Source organism: Mustela putorius, unplaced genomic scaffold (assembly GCF_011764305.1).
Source record: "Mustela putorius furo isolate JIRA1106 unplaced genomic scaffold, ASM1176430v1.1 tig00004179_pilon_pilon_pilon, whole genome shotgun sequence".
NCBI lineage: Eukaryota > Metazoa > Chordata > Mammalia > Carnivora > Mustelidae > Mustela > Mustela putorius.
The window spans coordinates 116921-127549 of NW_025422296.1; positions in this window are offsets into that span (position 1 = coordinate 116921).

The following is a 10629-nucleotide window of genomic DNA, read 5'->3' on the forward strand; positions in this document are numbered from 1 at the left end:
CCATGTGCTGCCCAGTCCAGAAGAGGTCCTCGTGCCGCTGGCAGGAAGCCTGTGTTCCCCGCACCTGTGCCCTCCCCCACGGTGCCACGCCAGTGGATGATGGCCACGTGTGTGCACGCAGGGGTGCTTGCATGTGCCCTATCTGTAAGGCAGGGACAGGAAGTGGGCTGAGGTGCGGAAGGCACCGATACGTGAAACAGGAGAGATTTCAGATGATCTCCTCTTTGATCTATTTTGTCTTTAATGGTCTTTGCCTTCACCACGATGTGTCTACACCATCTGTCCTAATGGTTTCACACCCATTTCTGATCCCTGCCACACCATTGTGCTTCTCCCTTCAGTTTTTCCCACACTTCCTGGAGTCAGTAGTCCAGACACCACCCCCTCTCCGCCTGCCCCTTCCTTCTGTGTGTTTTGCATTGTTCATTCATTTCATCCTCCCAAATGACAGCAGGAGGGGGAGCTGAGGTCAGGCAAGCTCTGAAACCAGCCCAGGAGCACAGACTTTAGATCTAAGATCTAAGCCACGCAACCTCTCTTAGGGTACTCAGATGTCCTCGCACCATCAGCCTGGGAACAGAGCAGCCTCGGGACAGAGAGGGGAGTCACTTAATGCCTGCATTTCACACACACACACACACACACACACGCGCACACACACACACACACACACACACACACCATGGGTCACATCAGCACCTGCATTTTACCCCCCCATCCCCACCCTAGAGGTCACCTCGGCCCCAGCATTGCTTTCCCTGGTGTCCACAGGAAACCTTGGTGTGGACATTCTTTCCTCCAGCATTCACAGGTCACCTCGGTGTGGACATTCCTTCTCTCAGTGTCCACAGGCCACTTTGGTGTAGACATTCCTTCCCCTGGCATCCATGGGTCACCTCAGTGTGGACATTCACTCCCCTGGTGTCCACAGGTCCCCTAAGTGTGGACATTCCTTCCCTTGGTGTCCAAGGGTCACCTCGGTCCCTCCATTCCTTCCATCAGCATCCACAGGTCTCCTTGGCTTCTCCATGCCTTTCCCCCAGTGTCCACGTGTCATCTCAGTGCAGGCATTCCTTCCTCCAGCATCCATGGGTCACCTAGATTTCTCCACTCCTTCCCCAGCACCCATGAATCACTTTGGCATGGACATTCCTTCCCCCCACGTGCACGGGTCACCTAGGTGCGGGTGTTATCCTCTGGGCAGAGGAAAATCTCAGAGCCAGGAGCGCCCCCACCGTGGGCACTGAGCAGGAACGTGTCCACCAGGTGGACCCACAGGGATTCTCCTGGAGGTCATCATCAGCCCCGCATTCTGCTCAGACCGTTGTCGTCACTGAGTGTGCACTGATTAGGTACCAGGTACCATGTACGTGATTTACGCGTATCAATGCATTGTACCATGTACGTGATTTATGCGTATCAATGCATTGTACCATGTACGTGATTTACGCATATCAATGCATTTAATCCCTGTCACACCATGAGGTGGATCCTAGCTTTTTCAGATGCACAGAGTCTTTTTCATAAGACACAGAGCTAAGCAGCAGCTTCAGGTCAGCAATCTGTCCCCAGGAGGCTGACTCAAGTCTCTACGTCCTTAACCCTGTCTTTTGGTAGAAACAGTGCTTCTACTGCCCAGGTAAGAAGTCTCAGCTTCTCAGTAAACTTTGAGGAACTCATCCCAATCTAGAAACAAATCTAAACCAATTTTGCATCCAAGGGAAGTTTCCTTCCTGGGAATAAGAAATTATTGAAGGCCTCAAAGCATCCCATGTGATCAAGACGCCGCAGTAAGTGGTTGGAAGTTTTGTTACGGCTCATGGTATGCATTCCTGGCTTAGATGCCCCAGAAGGCTTCAGACTCCCAGAAGGCAAGGGCCAAAATGTTGTGGAAAATTGGCACCCAATTAATTCTATGAATGAACGAATGAATCTCTCCAAAGAATGCATATGGCTTTCTGGAGATCCTAATCGCACACATGCTGTCTCTCAGCTTTTCCGTGGCAATGACAACACCAAATTCTCTTTGGCGCATGCTGATGAAATAAGAAAATGGGAAAATCCTACTTTTATTCTAACCCCAGCACAAAATGGCTTTGGCGGAACATTTTCTCCCTGCAGCAGCAGCACACCACAGCAGACTTAACTCCGTGTTCATCTTGAGCCTCCCAGCAAGCCACGGGCAGTACCCTTATGTCCCTCATGCTCCTCTCAGACCACGTCCCGCTCTTAATGTAGATCCCCCAGCTGGTAGTAATATCCTCATCTCATCCCTGCAAGTACTACTGACCCTGATCTCACTTTTCAGATCATGTCATTTCTTTTTCTCCTGACCCACCACCTTTTCTCGCCTGCACCCGCTCTTCAGCTCTGGTCGTACAGAAGCCTGTGGGGGACACAACAGAGCCTGACATGAAGCAGTCTGAAAGGAACTGTTTTAATGAAACCTGACGTGTTTGAATAAAGGGCTTAACACAGGCTTTAGAACTAGCATTTCAGTCTGAATTAATTCTCCCTGTGACGTTATCTACTCAAAACGTCAGGAGGAAATCTATGCTAAACTTAACAATAACCCTCGAAGTGTGCAGGGAAGACAGAGGTGGTCGGAGACAGATTTCCAGCTTATGTAACTGAGTGTGAGGCTGTTAGCCTTACGAGTCAAACCCATCAGTTATCTCACCAGCACGAGATGGGTTTACTCAGGGATTAAAAAAAAAAAATGCAGGGGCGCCTGGGTGGCTCAGTGGGTTAAGCCTCTGCCCAGGTCATGATCCCAGGGTCTCAGCAGGGATCCTATGTCCCCCTGTCTCTGCCCACTTGTGATTTCTGTCTGTCCAATAAATAAATAAAGTCTTTAAAAAAAAAGAATTATAATCCAGGACAAACGAGATTCAGCAAAACGGTACGCAAGTCCAGGAAACACAGGAGAGTTACACTTTTTTCTTCTTAAGGATTAAAGGACTGAGTGGAGAATGCTGTTAGGAACTACCAGTCCCTTGCGGTAAGCTGGGGATTCAAAGCGTGGTTGCTTTTCACTGCCTGAGCGGCTCTAGGGGCGGGGCTGAGAAGGCTCCGTCCATCCTGCTGGAATAGTAGAGGGGCGTCCACAGAGAGCTCCCCTCCCTGTCTTCCTGTCAGGTCTGCTGGTCACCAGGAGAGGCGGGGCTGACAGCTCACACTGTTGGCCTCCCAGCCCAGTGGGGGTGAGCTGTCCCATCACCCCTCACAAGAAGCCCAGAACAAAAGAACAAAGTGTGTGAGTGCCTAGGTGTGTGGGAAGCAGAGGTTTCTTCCTAGAGGTCTGAACCTCTGCAGAGGGAACAAAATTAATACAAAATATTTGCCAATGCCTCACGTGTAAAGAGCTAAACGGTCTTGCGCATGAGTGACCCCGGAGTGGCAGGCAAGCTGAGGACAAAGCGGGCGCTGGCGCCCCACCATCCCCCTGCCGTGGGTATGTGTGACATTCAGGCACTCTGGTGGCCCTAAAGGAAGAACTAATAGTTAGCTTGTAGATCACAGTCCTGCAAGACGAGTCTCCTTCAGTTTACAAATGTCTTAGCGATCCACAAGAACAAAGTATTTCTGTCAATGGCTTAGCTTCCAGAAGGAAATGTAGATACAGTTAAATGTCCTTGGAACCTGCAGCCCATGACAGATTCTTGAAGCAGGCATAGTGCAGTGTTTCTCCAGGAAGCTTCCTACTGTCTTCTTGTTAATGCCTTGCTAGAGGGGGAAACAACCTTAACTTGACAATGGCAAGGCCTCCCAGCGTCCTGCAAGTCTTCTTTAACACAGGAAAATCCTTTTGAAACCCCCCTCTTCCTTACCTCCCCAGCCCCATAGTATATAATCACCAGCCCTGGAAACCCCAGGGCAGCTGCTCTTTCTGCCCACAGGTCCTGTCCCTGTGCTTGGTACCAGCACAAAAACAGACATGTAGACCCACCATTTTGCACCAAAGATGTCTCAAGAGTTCATTCTTGGCTCCAGACCTCACCCCAGTGAACCCCACCTATATTCTGAAATCCCATCATGAGGCTGGGATGCTGTGGGAGAAGGGTCACACCAGGAACCCAATGATTGAGGAGGAAGGTAGGGATTGTGAACTGGATTGTGAATTGGTCCCTCCTCAATGCTTGAAGCCTGTAAGATTTAGGTCCCATGAGGACAGGCACGTAGCTGCCCAACTCAAGTACAGTACTTGAGTTGGAAGCCTTTGAGGGATGGCCTTCAAGAACTCGGTTTTAGCTGCCTACTCAAGTAGGGACAGCAGCTCCTTCCGACGGCCTCCCTGAATCATGAGTAGACACGGGTGCACAGAGCCCAGTTCACACTGCACCCCCTGGCCACTGTGGAGCCAGGCTCCTATTCTATGCAGAGTTAATCATGCTGGAGAGTACCAGAGGTCACCTCCAAGAGAGGCCTCTTTGGCATGTGGATTATTTTGAGCTAAGGCCTGTTGAGGATTCAATAACAGGCAAAGTCTCCCTTTTGCAAAGCAAAATCACATTTCTAAAAGGGCCTTCCTCCCTGAACTCCTGGAGGAATCTTCACACCTTCTGTCAATGGGGAAGTCATCAACTTAAATCTGGGTAACAAACCTAACTATGCAGCCCTCTTCACAACTACTTCCCTGACTTCCTTCCTTAGCTGTCCTCAACCACCCTTTCCCTTTGTTTGGCCTAAAGTGGTTAAGCCCCACCAGTAACTGGCCGCTAGGGTCCCTCATCACTGGGGGCTCCTTGTGTGTGTGTGTGTGTGTGAGAGAGAGAGAGAGAGAGAGAGAGATGCAGGGTTCAAGATGTATTTGACCATAGCATTGAGGGTCCATATCTGGGCTCTCTACTCTGTTCCACTGGTCTATGTGTCTGTTTTTTGTGCCAGTACCATGCTGTCTTGGTGATCACAGCTTTGTAATAGAGCTGGAAGTCAGGCAACGTGATGCCCCCAGCTTTGGTTTCTTTTTCGACATTTCCTTAGCAATTCGAGGACTTTCTGGTTCCTTACAAGTTAGGGTTGCTTGTTCCAGCTCTATGAAAAATGCTGTTGATATTTTGATCAGGATGGCATTGAAAGTGCACATTGCTCTGGGGAGCACGGACATTTTCACAGTATGTATTCTTCCGATTCCCTCTCCTGGTGACCAGCAGACCTGAGAGGAAGACAGGGAGGGGAGCTCTCTGAGGACGCCCCTCTACTATTCCAGCAGGATGGACGGATCTCCCTGATATGAGGAAGTGGAGATGCAACATGGGGGCTTAAGTGGGTAGGAGAAGAATCAATGAAGCAACATGGGACTGGGAGGGAGACAAACCATAAGTGACTCTTAATCTCACAAAACAAACTGAGGGTTACTGGGGGAGGGGGGTTGGGAGAAGGGGGTGGGGTTATGGACATTGGGGAGGGTATGTGCTTTGGTGAGTGCTGTGAAGTGTGTAAGCCTGGTGATTCACAGACCTGTACCCCTGGAGATAAAAATATATGTTTATAAAACATCCATGTCGATAAAAAAAGGGGTATTCATCATTTCTGATGGGATGCTCTTCCATGTCTTTCACGAGACAGATCCTTTACCTCTTTGGTTAGGTTTATTCCCAAGTATCTTAGCTATTGTAAATGGAATTGATTCTCTAATTTCTCTTTCTACAGTTACATTCTTAGTGTACAGGAACGCAACTGGTTCCTATACACAATGGAATAGTCCTCAGTCATCAGAAAGGATGAATACCCAACTTTTTTTATTGACATGGATGGGACTGGAGGAGATCATGCTGAGTGAAATAAGTCAAAGCCTGGATAAGGGGATCCCGGTCCCTGTGCCCAAGCACGCAGCACCTGCCTGACAGGGATGCCCGGGGCCTGGGAGCTGATGACGGCCGAGCCCAGCACACCAGGTCGCTCTCCCACCAACCTTGTTTCTTTTTTTTTTAATGATCTTTAAATTTTTTTTATTTTTTATAAACATATAAAATGTTTGGGAAGAATCCTGGTTTGGGCAGAACGCTCGTGAGAATAGGCGGGAAAACGCCCGGCGAAGTAATTCGGGCGCCGCACGTCTGCTGGACCGCCCCCCCCCGGGGGCCTTGAAGGGCATTGTGAGTGCCCGCACCCGATCGCCGCCAAGAGGCACTCCACAAGATGGAATGCAGCGTGGTCAACGCCCGTGGAACCTCGACCTGCGGGGGTCCCATCCCTGGCCCTCAACCATGGGGCCAGGCCCATCACGAAGTCCGGTCTGGAACGCTCGCCTGCTTCCCCAACCTTCTGCGTCCGGGGTCCTGTCCCTCATAGCCTCCATATCGGAAACCCTTAGTCCCACAACCACGCATTTCCAAACAACGCAGTCTCCATCGGCGCCTCCTGGTTCTTCGGACAACCCTCAGAGTGAGATAAACCTTTATGACCAAAATGAGGTCATCCCCATCCTTGGCCGGCCCATCTACCCGAAAGACAGAAGCGCACACCAGGCCACCACCCGTTTTTCAACTCTGCTCCGGACGCTCCACTGCGCCGGTGTGCCGGTGTGGGCCGAGTCTTTTCCCAGCCATTTCATGGCGGCAGCAACATGCCCTGGGGGAGAAAGGGCCCTGGGCCATGGAGAGCACGGCGGTCCGCAGGGCTGACCTACGTCGGCCAATTCTCACGAGCGTTCTGCCTGGTTTGGGCAGAACGTTCGTGAGAATTGGCCGGAAAAAGCCCGGCAAAGTCATACGGTCACCGCACGTCTGCTGGGCTGCCCCCCCCCCGGGGCCTTGAAGGACATTGTGAGTGCCCGCGCCCGATCGCCACCAAGAGGCACTCCGCAAGAAGAAATGTAGCGAGGACAATGCCCGTGGATCCTCGACTTGCAGGGGTCCCATCCCTGCGCTCTACCATGGGGTCAGGCCCATCACGAAGTCCGGTCTGGAACGCTCGACTGCTTCCCCAACCTTCAGCTTCCGGGGTCCTATCCCTCATGGCATCCATATAGGAAACCCTTAGTTCCGCAGCCACGCATCTCCCAACCACGCAGTCTCCATCGGCCCCTCTGGTGCTTCGGACAATCCTCAGAGTGAGATAAACCTGTATGACCAAGATGAGGTCATCCCCATCCTTGACCGGCCCATCTACCCGAAAGACAGAGGTGCCCACCAGGCCACCACCCGTTCGTCAACTTGCTCCGGGAATGCTCCAATGCGCCGGCGTGCTGGGGTGGGCCGCGTCTTTTCCGAGCCATTTCTTGGCGGCAGCAACATGCCCTGGGGGAGAAAGTGCATGGCTGCACTATGCCGGCCAATTCTCACGAGCGTTCTGCCCAAACCAATCCTGGTTTGGGCAGAACCCTCGCGAGAATTTGCCGGAAAACGCACGGCGAAGTCATTCCGGCGCCGCATGTCTGCTGGTCCGCCCACCCCCCGGGGCTGTGAAGGGCATTATGAGTGCCCGCACCTGATCGACGCCAAGTGGCATTCCACAAGATGGAATGCAGCGAGGACAACGCCCGTGGACCCTCGACCTGCGGGGGTCTCATCCCTCGCGCTCTACCATGGGGCCCGGCCCATCACGAAAACCGGTCTGCAACGTTCGCCTACTTCCCCAACCTTCTGCTTCCAGGGTCCTGTCCCTCATGGCCTCCATATCGGAAACCCTTAGTCCCGCAGCCACGCATCTCCCAACCACGCAGTCTCCATGGGCCCTCTGGTGCTTCGGACAACCCTCAGAGTGAGAGAAACCTGTATGACCAAGATGAGGTCATCCCCATCCTTGGCCGGCCCATCTACCTGAAAGACAGAGGCGCACAGCAGGCCACCACCTGTTCTTCAACTCTGCTCCGGGAACGCTCCAATGCGCTGGCGTGCCGGGGTGGGGGCGTCTTTTCCGAGCCATTTCTTGGCGGCAGCAACATGCCCTGGGTGAGAAAGGGCCCTGGGACATGGTGAGCAGGGCGTTACGCAGGGCTGCCCTACGCCGGCCTTTTCTCACAAGCGTTCTGCCCAAACCAGGATTGGTTTGGGCAGAATGCTCGTGAGAATTGGCCGGAAAACGCCCGGCGAAGTCATTCTGGCGCCGCATGTCTGCTGGTCCGCGCACCCACCCGGAGCTGTGAAGAGCCTTGTGAGTGCCCGCGCCCGATCGCCGCCAAGAGGCACTCCACAAGAAGGAATGTAGCAAGGACAATGCCCGTGGATCCTCGTCTTGCAGGGGTCCCATCCCTGTGCTCTACCATGGAGCCAGGACCATCACGAAGTCCGCTCTGGAACGCTCGCCTGCTTCCCCAACCTTCAGCTTCCGGGGTCCTGTCCCTCATGGCCTCCATATCGGAAACCCTTAGACCCACAGCCACGCATCGTCCAACCACGCAGTCTCCATCGGCGCCTCCTGGTGCTTCAGACAACCCTCATAGTGAGATAAACCTGTATGACCAAAATGAGGTCATCACCATCTTTGGCCGCCCCATCTACCCGTAAGACGGAGGCACACACCAGGCCTCCACCCGTCCTTCAACTATGCTCTGGGAACGCTACACTACGCCGGCGTTCCCGGGGGGGGGGGGCGTCTTTTCCGTGCAATTTCTTGGCGGCAGCAACATGCCCTGGGTGAAAAAGGGCCCTGGGCCATGTTGAGCAGGGCTGTACGCAGGGCTGCCATACGCCGGTCCATTCTCACGAGCGTTCTGCCCAATCCAATCCTGGTTTGGGCAGACGCTCGTGAGAATTGGCCGGAAAACGCCCGGAGAAATCATTCCGGCGCCGCACGTCTGCTGGGCCGCCACCCCCCACCGGGGCCTTGAAGGGCATTGTGAGTGCCCGCACCCGATCTACGCCAAGAGGCATTCCACAAGATGGAATGCAGCGAGGACAACGCCCGTGGATCCTCGACTTCCAGGGGTCCCATCCCTGCGCTCTACCATGGGGCCAGGCCCATCACGAAAACCGGTCTGCAACGTTCGCCTGCTTCCTTAACCTTCTGCTTCCGGGGTCCTGTCCCTCATGGCCTCCATATCGGAAACCCTTAGACCTGCAGCCACGCATCTCCCAACCACGTAGACTCCATCGGCCCCTCTGGTGCTTCTGACAACCCTCAGAGTGAGAGAAACCTGTATGACCAAGATGAGGTCATCCCCGTCCTTGGCCGGCCCATCTACCCGAAAGACAGAGGCGCACACCAGGCCACCACCCGTTCTTCAACTCTGCTCCGGGAACGCTCCAATTCGCCAGCGTGCCGGGGTGGGCCGCGTCTTTTCCGAGCCATTTCTTGGCGGCAGCAACATGCCCTGGGTGAGAAAGGGCCCTGGGCCATGGTGAGCAGGGCGGTACGCAGGGCTGCCATACGCCGGCCTATTCTCACGAGCGTTCTCTCCAAACCACGATTGGTTTGGGCAGAACGCTCATGAGAATTGGCCGGAAAAAGCCCTGCGAAATCATTCCGGCGCCGCATGTCTGCTAGTCCGCCCACCCCCCAGGGGCTCTGAAGGGCATTGTGAGTGCCCGCACCTGATCGACGCCAAGAGGCATTCCACAAGATGGAATGCAGAGAGGACAACGCCCGTGGATCCTCAACCTGCGGGGGTCTCATCCCTGGCGCTCTACCATGAGGCCAGGCCCATCAAGAAGTCCGGTCTGCAATGTTCGCCTACTTCCCCAACCTTCTGCTTCCGGGGTCCTGTCCCTCATGGCCTCCAATTCGGAAACCCTTAGTCCCGCAGCCACGCATCTCCCAACCACGCAGTCTCCATCGGCGCTTGTTGGTTCTTCGGACAACCCTCAGAGTGAGAGAAACCTATATGACCAAGATGAGGTCATCCCCATCCTTGGCCGGCCCATCTACCCGAAATACAGAGGCGCACACCAGGCCACCACCCGTTCCTCAACTCTGCTCCGGGAACGCTCCAATGCGCCAGCGTGCCGGGGTGGGCCGCATCTTTTCCGAGCCATTTCTTGGCGGCAGCATCATGCCCTGCGGAAGAAAGGACTCTCGGCCATGGAGAGCACGGCGGTCCACAGGGCTGCCCTACGCCGGCCAATTCTCACGAGCATTCTGCCCAAACCAGGATTGGGCAGAATGCTCCTGAGAATTGGCCGGAAAAAGCCCGGCGAAGTCATACGGGCGCCGCACGTCTGCTGGGTCGCCCCCCTGGAGAATTGAAGGGCCTTGTGAGTGCCCGCGCCCGATCGCCGCCAAGAGGCACTCCACAAGAAGCAATGAAGCAAGGACCATGCCCGTGGATCCTCGACTTGCAGGGATCCCATCCCTGCGCTCTACCATGGGGCCAGGCCCATCACGAAGTCCGGTGTGGAACGCACGCCTACTTCCCCAACCTTCAGCTTCCGGGGTCCTGTCCCTCATGGCCTCCATATCGGAAACCCTTAGTTCCGCAGCCACGCATCTCCCAACCGCGCAGTCTCCATCGGCACCTCCTGGTGATTCAGACAACCCTCAGTGTGAGATAAACCTGTATGACCAAAATGAGGTCATCCCCATCTTTGGCCGCCACATCTACACGAATGACGGAGGCACACATCAGGCCACCACCGGCCTTCAACTATGTTCCGGGAACGCTACACTACGCCGGCGTACCGGGGGGGGGCACGTCTTTTCCGTGCAATTTCTTGGCGGCAGCAACATGCCCTGGGTGAGAAAGGGCCC